Below are 15,377 nucleotides of genomic sequence, written 5' to 3'. Positions count from 1 at the left end.
AATATGCTACTGACCCAAGATCCTTTTGATCCTGAATGCATGCTAATCCAGATCAGTGTGAATCCAAATAGGGAAACCGTGCAACTGCCATTACAAAACCATGGTGAATCATTAGCTCTGTTAGCTGGCAAACATTAAATACCAAGATTAATAATACACAATCTTATATTTATATTTGCAGTACAGACATCCCAGACCACTTCATAAAGCAATGGTGAGCGCAGAAAAGATGATCAGTTTAAAAGTAAGGAAATATCTTTTAAGAATCAGAATAGATCCTTTCAGACACATTAGTGTTTCCCATTTAAAGGGCTGCTGGGTAGTTATTTACATGACCACTGAGGCAACAAATTCAATATCTTATTTACTAAATGGAAGTGAAAATGCTTTCTACCATTAAAGCTTTATGTGACCAATTGCTAAGTGTACATACTTTTATTGGCAGCCATTGATCTCAGGAGACTATGGAGATTGTGCCTTTGGTGGGTTACTGGATACCACCACAGCTTCTGCTCTAGTGAAGCTAAAGTGGCTTTTCCAGGGTGCAAAATCCTGGGCATTTGCTAGGTGATCAAGAGTTGCCCAGGTATCAGAATCACACTTTTGACTTTGCTGACTTATGCACTGGAAAGGTAGAACCAATAAGATGTGGGGTCAAGAAGGTTGTAGGAACTGCCAAAAAGAAGATGGAATAAATTCTCTGACCACCTTATTGGCTCCACTCCAGATTTTCTTTCAGGGTATACTCCCTCAGCCTTCACCTCTCCCAAGGCAAAGCACAAGGCAGTGATTGTGGTTACTGGTATCTTCATCCACCAGCTTTGCCACTGGGAAATCTTCTTTTCCACTGCAGCTTCCATTGTGATGACCAGAGGACAGCCCTTAATAACGAGAACTGTCCCCCCCCTTACTAAGATCAGCCTGCTGGCAAAAATGGTTGCCCAAGGTATGGCTCATGGAGCCACTACTAAGATTTGGATGTAAGTGAGCACCAGTAATCCCAAACCACCTTAACAAGGTGTCACCATTTGAGAAGCAAAGGTTCTACCCCTCCTCAAACATGACATGCACTTCAGTATGTCCTTTAGCTCAGTTGTATATAATGACCTCTACATAGACCATTGACTGTGTAATAGCAAATGGTCAAGCAGGACTTCCAAATAGACAGGCTGATGCTGAATGACTGGCCACCTCAGTGGAAGGGGGAATTGTATCAAGGCGAGATAAGAAAAAAAGAAAACTAAGCAGTACAACTGAACTACATTATTTTTTACATCCACAGTTGTCACTTAGATATGCTTAAGGTATTTCATTGTAAATGGTTGCAGAACTATCACAGCACTGAAGCTATAAGATTGCCAGATGTTGATAAAAAAGAAAAGCTTATATAAGAACAAGACCAAGGACAAATTAATTGTAGTCATAGTGGAAACCAAGCAACGAAAGGATTAGGTTTGACTTTGTGATGAATAGGGAAATTTTAAAGACTGGCAGCACTGCAAAAATAGTATGGTAAATTGGGCATATTATTACAAAACACAAGGCTCTCACTGAAAGGATAACTCTGATGGTATGCGTTTTTCTTTTACGAACAAAGTGTAAAAGGTATTAGATGAAAACAAGCATTTTAAGAACAATCCTCTTAGAAAGATAATTTTGTATCTGTCCCTTTTCAAGCAGACTCTCTTGAAACATCATTAAATATCATCAAAGATCCACAGACACACACAGTGCATAGATATGGAAAATGCCCTTTTTTTGTTGTTATTATGCTGCAAGGGTGAGATTCATGTGTGTTCCCAGGAGCTGCCGAAAACTTACATAAGGAAATCCCATGTTATATCCCCACCCCATAAAGCATTGATGGAATCCATCACTTTTTTGATCCTCCACATAAAGTTCATTCAAAATTAATCCTTAATCCCAAATGAAAGAGGAAGAATTAATACCAAAGTTGAACAAATAGTTAGGAAAAATAATTTAATTAATACATTTGGCCCTTTGGGTACATCTATATGGTGCACATACATATCTTAGTGGTTAGGAGCTTATTGGCAGATATACAGTTCTGCACTAAAATGTGTATAGTAAGTGTACAGTAGGCAAACCATATCTTACTGTGTCACATACCTGTCTCAGCCTGGCATCACTTTGCAATGTGTAGCCAAAACCGTGTTCTACTTCAAAAAGAGTCCTTAACATAGATCTCAAATTTATTAAATATAACCACTCGATGACATTCTTCAACATTATCATTTACTTTCTGGCTTGCTAGTCACTACTTGATATTTAAAAATTGTGGTGATTCACAAGAAAACTATGCAAATCATGTAATGATTTCAGTTCTGTAATGGGATGAGCATCTTTGAATAGGAGCATAGATGCTAACAGCCAATAAAAATGGTTTCAAGTGTTTGAAGCAGTGAATCTCAAATATTAAAAATAAAATATAATAAAAAATTATTTGGTATTTTGTAAGGTTTGTTCTTTTAGTTACATATGGCCTTTGGTATTTCCTAGTATTAGTATTTCTGACCATCATGAAGTACCTTTACGATGTGCCCTAGGATGATGATGTGAGAACAAATTTCTGTCTTGGTCTCTTTTTCAAGGGACAAATGATAGGAGTGGAAGGCCAAAGATAACTACAGTTATCTTACCACCTCTGGGTTGGTAAGACTTGAACATATAAAATGATCTAGTTGTTCAAAGTCATGGATGAACAGTTGGGAGCGTCACAGTGCAAATAATTGTTAGAGCGTTGGGTAAATGTTTGTAGGGACAAGGGTGTCCTGGAGAAATACCTTCTGGAATGAGTACAAACTGGATGCTAGTCTCCTTTGGTGAATACTAAAGAGAAACCCCGTGCAGCATTACCTCTGCAAAGTACAACCATGACCATATCCACAGCTGGTGTAAAACTGGCATGCCTCCATTAGCTGCAATCCAGCCATGAGAATTTAAAGAAGTTGATCATCTGTCCCCCATATTTTACATGGAATAGAATAGGATATCTATGCCACTGAAGGACATACAGGGATAAGGTCAAGATAATTTAAGATTCAGGATTTAATTTTTTTCCCTTCAGGAAACTACATGCACCCAATTCTCATTACCTAAATGAAGGGTGAAAACTTATGTTGGCAAGATGAGAGCTGTTGCAATTAAAGTCATGGCTATATTTTAAAGGCCACAAGTTATTTCACTGTTTTAATGGAAGGAGGCTTGTTGTTCTCTAGTAGGTTCACTGCTGCTATGTTCAAGTCTTGTCTTCTGCTAATTAGTGCTAAAAGATCTATAGTGAAACCACATGTGTGTGCTACATCCCATTTTTAGCTTGCTTCACCATTGCATTCATTGCTAGCTTCCTGATAAATTTAGCTTTTGTAATGCACAAGGAAATACAGAAAAGAAAATACAAGGCTCTCTCAACAGAGATGGGGAGGTTCAGCAAAGAGTAAATACATTCATTGTTTTACGAAAAGGAGAGAGAAAAAAGTATTCGGTAGCTCCTGAGGAATACAATATTGAGATGAAAATGAGGCTGCAATAGAAATGGAATGAAAAATAGGATTTGCTCCTGGGTGAACACAAGAAACCTATCAACTACATATCTAAATGGTAGCAGCCCCATCATACCAACTCCTGATGACTAAATAAAATAAAGATAGAAGGACAGGGGAATAAGACAGAAGGAAAGAAGGGAAATGAAACTGCCAGATGAAAGAGAACTGTTTCTGCAAAGGTCAGTAAAGGATAGGATTAGTTTGGACTAAGCCAATACTACAATGTAATTTGCAATATTTTCAAACATTTCAGAACAAGCATTCCTTGCTATTTTTAATATAAGCTCTGAGCCATGACTATCTAAATAGACAGAGTGGGCATTAAAAGTTCATAGGACTTGATATTGCCTGTAAAAAGGAAACCCCTACAAGATTTTATTTTATTACTAACCTTTATTACCCTTGTAGCCAATGGCGATTAAAGTGTTGTGGCATATCTGTCAGTATGCATGGATGCATGGAGATTATTAGTAACTGCATTTAAAAGTCTAGGAGCCAAGAGCTGGAGCCATGAGCCTAGAATACTAATTTGTATTTTAGTCAGGGTAAACAGTCAAAGGGATGGATAATAGCATGCTTGTCTTTTTTTTTTTTCCAGAATGTTTATCTATCATTTTGTTCTCTTTCTTGGCATGTAACTAAGGCAACAGAAAACAGTACAAAATATTAGAATGTTATACTGAATGGGTCAAGCTGATTTTGATAGTTTGTTCAAATATTGGCCAATCAAACAAAGCCATTTGAAGCCCACTCCATGCTAATGACTTCATCGGAATGTCTTTTGCTCTAAAGTCTGACAGGTTTGTTTGAGATATCAGAGCTAGTGTTAGGCGAGCAATTCACAACCATTTATTCAGAAACATCACCTTTTTAGCATATTGTGTGTCAATGTACATCAATAATTCACGTGTTTGTTTTTTGAAATTGTTGGATGAGTTTCTAGTGAATACATTTTAGCCTGCCTATGATGGTTAAAGGGTTACAATTTATCATTTGATTATGTTTGGTCATGGAATATTGTTTATGTTTCCTGATTTGATGTTTTAAACTTAATAAACTACATCATTTTATGCCCATCCACTTTTGGCCAAGATCCATATTTACATTTTTTCCTTACATGAGAGTCTGCAGTAAGTGAATACTGTCAAAGATTAAAGTCTTTGATTTCAGATGCCGATGGCAAAAGGTCAGATGGCAAAGGGTCAGAAGCTAACACAACAAACTCTGTGGTTGTAATTTATCCCTCTGTATTAACAGTGCTGCATATACACACCCCTATCTGTGCCTCATTTCAAATGACTTGAGTTCTCATACTAGAGAGACAAACTGGCCTTGACGGCCCAGCACAAAAGATAAAGTACCTATAGTAACGAGATCAGCCGACTTTAGTAAAGTTGTAAAATTAAATATGCTATGCGCGCCATCCTGTGACCAAACAGAACCAGTACCACCCAAGTAAAAATAACCCCCGCTTTTTTATGAAACCTGAGCAAACAAAGAAAGCACAAGTGCCAACTCATTAATTATTTATAATTGGCGTATAGTAATTGGTCACCTGTGTCTAATAAAACTTTGAAAGAACTTCCGCCCAAGAGAAGAGAGACAGAGAGCAGAGAGCGGAGAACTGTGTATACACTCAAGAAGAACAGATTGTGCACAATGAATGTTATCTCTTCTGCCTACGTATTTTTTTTTATTTATTTTTGTTTTGGCGTACCCCGTCTCGTCTTACTGGTCCGTTTATCTCTTTATCTTTGACATTATTTTTCTTATCAAGAGCTCTTAGTAATCTTCAGACTGCAACGGCTTATATGAATCGCTCGAAAGCAACTGTCTTACCCACCGTGTAAATGCTGGGTAACATGATATCTGCATGCTGTAACTGAATCAATCAGCTCCTCTCCCTACGCTGCAAGCCATCAGTAGCGTAAGTAAAATAAACTTTTCTGTGTAACCATCACGCTGTGTTTAAATCATCCTGACTCCTGCTCACCATTATCACCCACCTGCCCGGTCATAATTCCCCCTCCTTGCGCCAAGCCGGTTGTGCCGACCCAGGCTCGCAGGTCAAGGGTGCACTGGCGTTATGGGGTGCAACAAATACCAAAGATTTATTGACATGGTCAAAAGGCTGAAGCACTGATGTGCCCTTCTAACCTTGGTCTGCCAACCAGAGAAATGAAAAGCTTGCTTTAAAGATGAACAGGATATATAACACTTTCAGGCCATCTAGAGCCAAATGGCTGTCTTTATTGAATAGGTTTGTTCCTTTGATTAAACTCTTGTTCCCTTGGGAAAGAATGAACTCTTGATTTGTATGAAGGACTATATCCCTCTTACCAAATGGCAAGAGAATTAAGTTGAAAGGAAAACAAACATGAGGACAACCTGATATCAGCAAGGTAGAGCTAAACCCTTACACCTTGTTGGATGGTATTCCACATTAAACTTAGCAAGGCTCATTTGACTCTGATGAAAAAATAAGACCCAAAATTGTGCAGAGCATGTAGTCAGTGCTAGGTGAGAAAACTGACTCTTCATAACTACATAGTTGCCTTGTTCTTGCATAGTATAGAACATGACTGGAATATAAAAACATCCACTTAGTTGTGGACTTTAAATACATAATAGTCCATCAAATGTCTGCTGTGATTGGTCATTGCAATATAAATAGTTATGTCACATGTATTTCTGGAGCCATTTTGAATGGTTTCTTTTAGATGCTGGGATCAACTAATCAGGGTTCAGAAAAAGTACCAGGTGATGTAAGTACTTAATTGTATGAATAGTGAGTACTTTATGAGTAAGCATTGGCTGGGAACATATGTTAAGTTTTTAATTCTTGAAATAGCAAAACTGGTTATTTGCAGAAAACTAGCAAACAGAAGCACTTACCTTGTCACGTTATTTGTGTAAACTCAATTTTAACTACATTTAAATCTGTTTTGGCTAATCCTTAATGACTTTTAATTCCACCATTAGCTCTCCAGCCTAAAACTTATATGGCTAACACTTGACTGCCCGCTCATTGAAATGTACCTTCATTTACATCTCCCAATTGTTCGTTGATACGTTTTGACAGCTTAACATCCCTTGTTCCCTTATTATTCAAAGAGTTTTATATGACTGCCTGTTAACATAAAATGTATTTTCCATTATAGCTTCAAAATTCTTGCAATGCCAAACAAACGATGTATAATCAATTTTGCTGAGGTTATTTGCATTCCATTATCAGCCACAGGCTCCATCTGAAACAAAATGCTATTGTGCTAGGCCCTGTACAAACATGAGACAGAAATTACACATAGACTGGTACAAATGATTCAAAACCAGTTCAAATCTGCAACACAACAGAAGTTCCATGCACATAAACCGCTTTCAAAATGGAAGAACCCCATTTAAGATAAGCTTGGATGGATGTAGTATCAGACTTAACTGATTTAGGTTAAATTTGTTTATTAAACTTCTGTCCTAGATCCCCTCCAGATTCAAGTCAACTCACAGCCCCATAGCATCCCAGGATGTTTTTGTACCTCCCCCATGCCCTCCCCTGTCTCATAGGGTGGGCAGGCTAGCCTTCAGCCAGGACATCTGCTCCAGCCAAACCGGGAGGCATGTTCTAGGGCTTTTGGCCGAGGCCCCTGCTGGCTTGCAGCTGCATTTCCAAAGCTAAAAGTGAATGTCTGCTCACTTGCTTTTCGGTTCTATTTCTGCATCTTAGACTAATCTGCCAAGATTGAATTGATTCAGCCTAGGGCTTTTTGACTGTCTGTACTTAGCCATAGGGCCCAACCAATACCCCTTAACTGCTGTGGAAAGACTCCAATTAGTTTTGGATGCAGCCAGTTACGGAGATGATCCTTTGTAAGTTGAAACTCAAACTTAATAATTACAGATGTTAAATTTTACTCTGGAAGACTTGATTCCTCACGTTTGGCATATTTAATAACATAATTCTAGTGTTATGCAAATTCTAGAGCTATGCAAATTTTACATCAGTATATTACTTTCTCACTAGTGGGGCAGAAGCAATATAATACTTTGAAACTAAATTTTCATTTTTATAACGTTTAGTTCAGCCCGCTTTATAGAATCTATGCTGGGATATAAATGGAATGTCTGTATTATCAAAGAACTGAGCTAGGGAGCACTGCACTGAGGCATACCACATCTGATCTACGCCCTGAACCAGACCTAATGTAGCTGCCTTTGCATAGTGCTGATGTTATGCATCAACAAGCACCCCTGAGAGAATAAGCTTATTAGTACGCACGTAGCACTAAACTAATGTGGCTACATATCCACTTTGGCAGATAGCCTGCACTCTGAAGGTGTAGTATGCCACATTGCAGCATTCTCTAGCACGATCTTTTGATGATATGTAGATATGCCCATAAAATTGTTCGCTATGATTTTTCAGCTCACTTACACTTGACTCTTATTATTCTGTTTTGTACCTGCTCTTTTCCTTTATCATTAAAATGTCATCCTTCCAAAATTTAAGACTAACAGCAAAATTCATTTTGCATCTGCTGTGGGTCTTTTTTCCTAAAAACAAAACAAAATGAAGAAACCAAAAACTAAGCATGTAAAAAATCCTATTCTTTTCCCTGACTAATAATATAACACTTGTGTTGATATTGTCTCATAAAAAACATAGTCTTGATTTCATATTTTACCTTACTGGTCTCTTGTGGTAAGTAGTTTTAGTCATCACATATTACTTTTACTCTTCCATCTATTTCTATTTTATTCTTTTTAGGGTTGATTTCTTACTGTCCCAGCCACCTGCTCCAACCTGATAAACTGACAGCTCAAATTGTAAATCTTGACCTAAGGCTGGCCCTTCCCCAAGATATAAATGCTTATGTTCAGATGGGTAATGATGCTTTAACAAACATTCTGGATTCAAATGGTTCCACACCAGAACTGCATTGTTCAAAAATCAAACCAGTGATTCACGGTTGTTAAGTGAGACCATGGAGATGAATGCTAAGCCAAAGTAAGTAGGGAATGTCAAAGTCATATGGTTTTGACAAATCACAAAGACTTTCAATTTGGGTATATCTAGTAGTTTAGAGAGCTTTAATAACAAGGAACCTTGAAAACTGAAAATGCCAAAATATTTTAAAATAAGGAGAGCTATCTTGTTAATCTACTAAGATTTATTAGAATAGTGATATTAAAAAGGGTCTCAGAATATTAGTATTAAAAAACCCGTATGTTCTCAGAGAGCAGATGATCATATCTCTCTCTACACCAACTTTCAGATTTTTACTTTTCAGTGTTTTAGTGTCAAATTAACAACATTTCTGTCTGACCAAAAATTTGGTGGTCCTGTGCTTACCAGTTGAGCTGTGCCCCAATCAAGAAAAATTCTATCTTAAAACATCAAACTAAACAAAAACAAATAAAAACTAAACAAAACATCAACAAAAACCTACCTAGTAACTTCCCTTTCTCCAATTTCTAGTTCGCATACTATTTTGCCCACAGAACTTTGGTGCTGTCTGAACCATGCTAAGATGGAAAATCTTAAGATGGTTTTGGATCAGGCTCTGGCCATGGACCAGGTTGGTATGAGCCTTCATTTAACTTTTCATGCTGTTTTTAGATGAAGCCTTTTTGTACATTTGTGCTCTTTAGTCTTTGACACTTTAGGTCATTGTACATGTTTTAACTGAGTGAGAGCATTTTGTAACAATGCCATCTTGCCTAAATTAACAGATCATCTTCATCTTGGGAACATTTAATTGCACAGAGGTATATCATAGGATCTATAGGCTAGGGACAGAGAGTCAAAAAACCCAGGGCTTTACTGCACAAATAAAATTGAAACAGAAGTGAACAAGCAGTTACCTTGGATTCAGAAAATGCAGCCACATGCCTGCAGTGAGTCAGGCCAAAAACCAGGGGGTGCTACAGCATGGCTGTCTGGCTGTGTGTCCATTTCCTCTTTCTGCTGCCCTCAAGGTCACTAGGATTTGCAGTCCAGGATTACAGCACCGGGAGTCTTATGACCCCTGCCACCCCCAGTGCTCCATCCTGCCCGTGGCAGGGGGTCGGACTAGATGATCTGTCTAGGTCCCTTCCCACTCATTGATTCTATGACTCTATGAGTCAGTAGGGTTGCTCATCACTTCCTCTTGCTGTTTCCAGGTGCTTCTGGGATTTGTAGTTCACAGTTGCAGCCAGCAGTAAGTTTGAATGGGGGAAGGGTTGTTTAACCCCCTCCCAGGCCCCAGGCCCCAGGCCCCAGCCCCAGGCAGTGGCAGTCCTCCTTCTGTAGGATCCAATCTCCCACATCAGAGATGACTGGCAGGGATCAGAGGAGCTGGCAGGGAGGCCAGCAGTGGCGCCAGCAAGAGCCATCAAGGGAGCTCCTGCTGGAGGAAGCTGGTGCCGAGACTCTGGAGTGGAGGCACATCTGGGAGGAGACAAAAGAAACCCCAGCTGGGGTGAAAGCACAGGTTCCGACCTAGGGGATGTGCTAGCTTAGGAGCCTTTGGGGTGAGGGAAGAAGAGGACCCTCAGCTCCATGGTTGCCCCTCCTCTTTTTCTTTATTCCTCTTTTCTTCCTCAGACCTTTCTTTTTATTTCTTTCTTCACTTTGGGTCATTCCTGTTGCGCGGGATTTTGTCGGTGCGTGTCTTCTTGTGTTTTTCCCTTTTGGTCTGTTCTATTTTAGTTCCCTGCCTACAGCAGGTTAGCCCAGCACACCTTACTGGGTTTAGGGGGATTAGAGACCCCAACTGAAGACAAAGGACAATGTGTGAATGTGGCGACGACCGGCAGCATCCATCGTAGAACACTCAGGGCATCAGAAGGGACAACTCTGAAGGCAGAGTGTCCCCAGACCCTCTAGGTCTAGTCAGAGCCTGAGGCGTCCATCTGTGAGGTGGGAAACATAGGAACCAAGGAAGACACCATAAAGGGGCTAGCCACAAAAGTTCCTGAGGCTCATCTCAAAGGTTAGAGTATGGCTGGGGTGTAGAGGAAGTTGGAGCCCTGTGGACATCTGCCAAGACACGTGACAACTGTGGAGGCATCCTCAAAGGGCACCCCCTTCACTGAAGATCCATCCAGTCATGGCAGGTGAGTTTGGGGGCCACTCCAAAGGGGATCAAGGAACCCTCCAGGGCCGACACAAAGCTCCTTGCATGTAAGACCAGCTGCCTGTGCAAAGGTGGCACAGGAGTGGATCATCAAGGAGAGGCAGGCACAATCTTACACTCGTTTCAGCCATTTATGTGCACTGAACTTCTATTCTGTTACAGGTGTAAACCAGTTTTTGATTACTTACACACATTTGTGCGTAACGAGTGTTCAATGTTGCATCTTCAACTTTCACTGTTTTCTTGACTTGCATTTCATGTAGCTCGGCTTCTGTTATTTCAGCTCTGCCAGGAACTGGGTGAACAGAAACTGAATCTGCCCTGTGATATGACTCAAAGTACTATGGATAGCTAACCTGTTTTCTCTTGGAAAATTTAGTAATGACACCTGTGGCCTTACATTAAGAGTAAAAACTGGTCTCAAATTATAATGTATAGTAGCTTTGTAGCTTTGCAGTTAGAAGTTTGCATATGTATTTCCTGTATTTGATAGGATTATTTTAATGTCTTACTAAAAGAGATGCCATGTTTGGTCACAACAGTAACATCATAATAAAGCAAAGAATGGCCAGTTCTAAAAATATGCAGAATTTGGCTTCCTAATACTTGAAATATTAACTATGTGGGAGAAAGCCATGAGTTAACTGAAATGTTTAGGAAAGAGTAGGGTATATTGTTTGCTTAAAGTGATTGTCAGAGCACAGTACAGTTGGGGATAATTTTGTATTCAAGCTCTTTTGAGAAAACATAAGCATGAGCAATCATGAAAAATATTATTTGCAAAGATTAAAACAATGTGGTATTCCTGGGTGGCATTTGAGTGAGATTTCCCTGAAATAGGAAGTGTTTAGTACATGTGTTAGGGCAGCTGGACAGCTAGATCCAGACTTTGTAAGTGGGTTGAAGGAGGCAACAAAAGATGGTAAAATGGCTGGTGCTGGGCACTGATTTTTTCTCTCTCTCTTTCTCTCTTCCTCTCTGTCTTTTCTTGTGGGGAAGTCAGGGGAAAGGCAGGGAGATAAGAGGCACAGCTTGTGAATAATTGTAGTATTTGGAAGAAGACGGAAGCATATGGTGGTGTTATGGTCAAAGGCTTCATATCCTCAACTCCTACTAATGTCTGCATTTGACTGGGGTACACAGTACCTTGCGATGGGATCTTGTTCACTTGGGGAAGAAAGTTTGGGTCTAGACTTGGCAAGAATGAAGGCTGTGTGTGTTAGCATATTCATCATCATTACTGTAAAATATCTGAAAGTACACATCTGCTCTCCTCACTTTGGTACTTTCACTTATTTTTATAGTGCGCAGATTTCTAACAGACAGATTTGTAAAAGTTATAGCCTGCTCCACTATCATAATAAATGATGCAATTTTGCTCTCAATTCAAATAAAGCATTATATAGCAAACAGATTGGGGTAGCTGACAAGACACGGATGCTGTTTGAAATGACATCATCTAGGACAAGCAGATTCCATTACAAATCTGTGTATGATTTCATTTATATGGCATCGTTCTACAGCAGCATGTCTTCCTTCTGCTCACTCGCTCTGTTTTGCAGTGGGATAGAGGGGGAACGTCACCCACGGGATGCAAGAAAGGCTCACATTTGTTCTTCTTCAAATATGTTAGAGGTACAGTGACTTAATAAAAACAGACTTATTCTACAATTTTGCTGCTGAATGAAAAAACTAGTAACAATTATTATCATCAATAGCTAGAAAGGAAATATTACAATTTTATAGGTCACTGCTATGTATTACACATTAGCTGCTTCAAAACTAGCAAGCATCAAACAGCAGCTATATTAAAAATTATGACTTAACTTCTCAAAATGCTACAAAATAGAAAATTGGTCTAGATAAACTCATTAGAGGTGGCTACGCATCAGTTGGAAATTTTTTCCTCATGAACTTCAATGCTTGCAATACAATTCTTTAAAATTATTATTACAGTTTTCGTGAACTAGATACTATACTTCTCATGAAAATTCCACAGAGAAGGTATATGATATTCTTTTATCTCTTTAAAAAAATCAAGAAGGTAGAGTAGGGTGGCACCTTAGGACTAATTCAGAGAGCCATACGCTGTCGTTGCCCACTTTGGCAATGTATGGTTTTGTCCTTGTCACTCATATTGCACACATATGATGTTCGTTTAGCACTTCCTATTTCTAGAAATTCTCAAATCCAAATCATGATGCTTCAAGGACCCATTGACAGGTTTTTTTTACAGTTACTGGGGTTAGTCTATGCCAAATCTCAAGTATTCCTGAGGACGGATGCTTCTGATCACACCCTGCTCATTCATTTCCTCTTTTACATTCCAATTCTGAAAATGCAGAAGTGAATTTGCTCTGGTGCATCTGTTGCCAGTGTGCTTGCAAACATCTGCAAAGGGACAATTTCCTGCTTGGCTTCCCTGTCAGAAACTACCTTTCTGCATTTGGAGTGTGTAAGCAGGACAGTGTAGGGCATGTTCAGGAATGTTCCAGCTCAGACAAGCTGGGGACTCTATACGAACTGTCTTTCTAGTCACTCCAACTGGTATTGGTACCATCTTTTAAGAATATCACTAGAATAGAACTGGTTTTGTTCAATTGCTTTATCAGTGACTTGGAAAACAACATAGAGTGCACCCTCAACAAGTCTGCACATGACACCAAGCTGGGGGGAGTAGTAGATAGTATGGTTGTGTGAAGCTTTGGTCCCTGCTTTGATTCAGCAACGATTCAGAAGTACTTCTGGTCCACTTCCAGGTCCACTGGGGAGTGCATGGGCGCCCCCCACCATATCGCCCTGGTTCAGCAACTGGTGCCTCTTGGGTCTAGGGGGGCACCCGGGGTCCCCCTGCCGCTTATCGCTGAGCCGGGGTGGTGCTGGGTGGGCCCTCCAGCGTATTCCCCAGCAGACCTGGAAGTGGACTGAAAGTACTTCTGGTCCACTTCCAGGTTCACTGCTGAGCATGGACCACCACCCCCGTGAGATGCTCCACCTGCCCCACCATCGCAGTGTTCATGAGCCAAGCCTGGTACCTTGAGGTATGGGGAAAAAACATTTAAAGCTGTGTCTATGGCTGAATAACTGATTCTCTGAATCGGCATCAAAACTTCAGATTTGGATTTGGCTGAATCAAATTGGGGACAGTGATCCAAATCAGCTAATCGAATCACTGTCCCCAATCTGGGCTGATCCAAATCTGAATTAAATACAGCCCATTTTGCACACCCCTAGTAGACACACTAGAGGATTCAGAGAAACCAAGACAAATTGGAGGACTGGACCAAAAGAACTCTCATGAGGTTCAATAAGGACAAGTGCAAAGTCATTGCACTTAGGGCGGAAAAGTCCTATGCACTTGTAGCAGCTCTGAAGAAAAGGACCTGAGGGTTACAGTGGACAAGAAGCTGAATATAAGCCAGCACTGTGCCCTTGTTGCCAAGAAGGCGAATGGCAGACTGGGATGCATTGGTAGGACTGTTGCCAGCAGGTCAAGGGAAGTGATTATTCCCCTCTAGTCAGCACTGGTGAGGCCACATCTGGAGTACTGTGTTCAATTTTGGGGCCCCCCACTATAGAAAGGATGTGGAAGAATTGGAGAGAGTCCAGTGAAGGGCAACCAAAATGGTAAGGGTGCTGGGGTAAATGACTTATTAGGAGAGGTTGAGGGAACTGGGATTATTTCATCTGGAGAAGAAAAGACTGGGAGGCTGGGGCTGGGCAGGGGATGGGGTGGGCAGGGCAGCCATGGGGTCTTCTCTCCCAGCTCCTCTGGCTGTGGCTGCTTCTGCCCCAGTGTGGGGAGCTGTGGTAGAAGCTCCAATGGCTGCCCTGCCCAACCCTATCCCCCGCCTGGCCCCAGCCTCCTGGGACTTTAAAAAAAAGAAAAAAAGAAAAGAAAAGAGAGCTTTGCACTCACTGGCTGTAGCAGTGGTGATCAGGGCTCCCAGCACTTTAAAAGGAGGGCTGAGGGGCTGTGCCAGACTGTTCCCAGGGGGTGCCTCTGAAGCATTCTGAAACATCTGAAATATTTCTGAAACATTTTGGATGGTTTTGTTTCATTTCAGAGATGTTTTGGAGACTCCCATTTCATTTTGGATGTGGTGTTTCTGGCCTCTGAAACAGGCTGAAACCCATCTGAAATGAAACAGCCACTGAAGTTTGCACGGCCCTACCCAGCAGTAGAAAAAGCTGTCCTGGTGAGCAGCTCAGGACTACTTGCTCTCAGGATTTTCTGCAGCCTGGCCAATTGGTCTCTGGGGACACTATCCCCTTGTGCCAGCTGGGCTGCTGTAGCAGCCCTAACCTAGAGATCCCTGCACCTTCTACCCACTGCAGCAGTCTTGCAGCAGGGGCTGCTGCCTGGCTATGACCTGCTGCCACCTGCGATAGCATGCGATCCCAAGGCTGCACACCTGCCAGACCCAGATGGGGACTGCACAGCCTCCTGGGCTGTGGCATGGGCACTGTAGCAGAGGCGCCTACACCTCTGGTTCAGCTGCCAGTGGGCCATGGCTGCTTAGATGGCCTCTGTGCAGTACTGCTGTCATCTGTGCCCCCACCCTGCCATCTGGGTGTTCTCAGTGTGGTGGCCTGCTTTGAACTGTCAAATCACGTCCTCCTCACTCCAAATGGCCAGGAAGTGAGCAACCTCATTTGCCCTAAGCAGGCCTCTCTGCCTCCATATGTTACTTGT

The sequence above is a fragment of the Crocodylus porosus genome, unplaced genomic scaffold, assembly GCF_001723895.1.
Source record: "Crocodylus porosus isolate Cpor-Errol unplaced genomic scaffold, CroPor_comp1, whole genome shotgun sequence".
Classification (NCBI taxonomy): Eukaryota; Metazoa; Chordata; order Crocodylia; family Crocodylidae; genus Crocodylus; species Crocodylus porosus.
Note: the sequence above shows the minus strand (reverse complement) of the source record.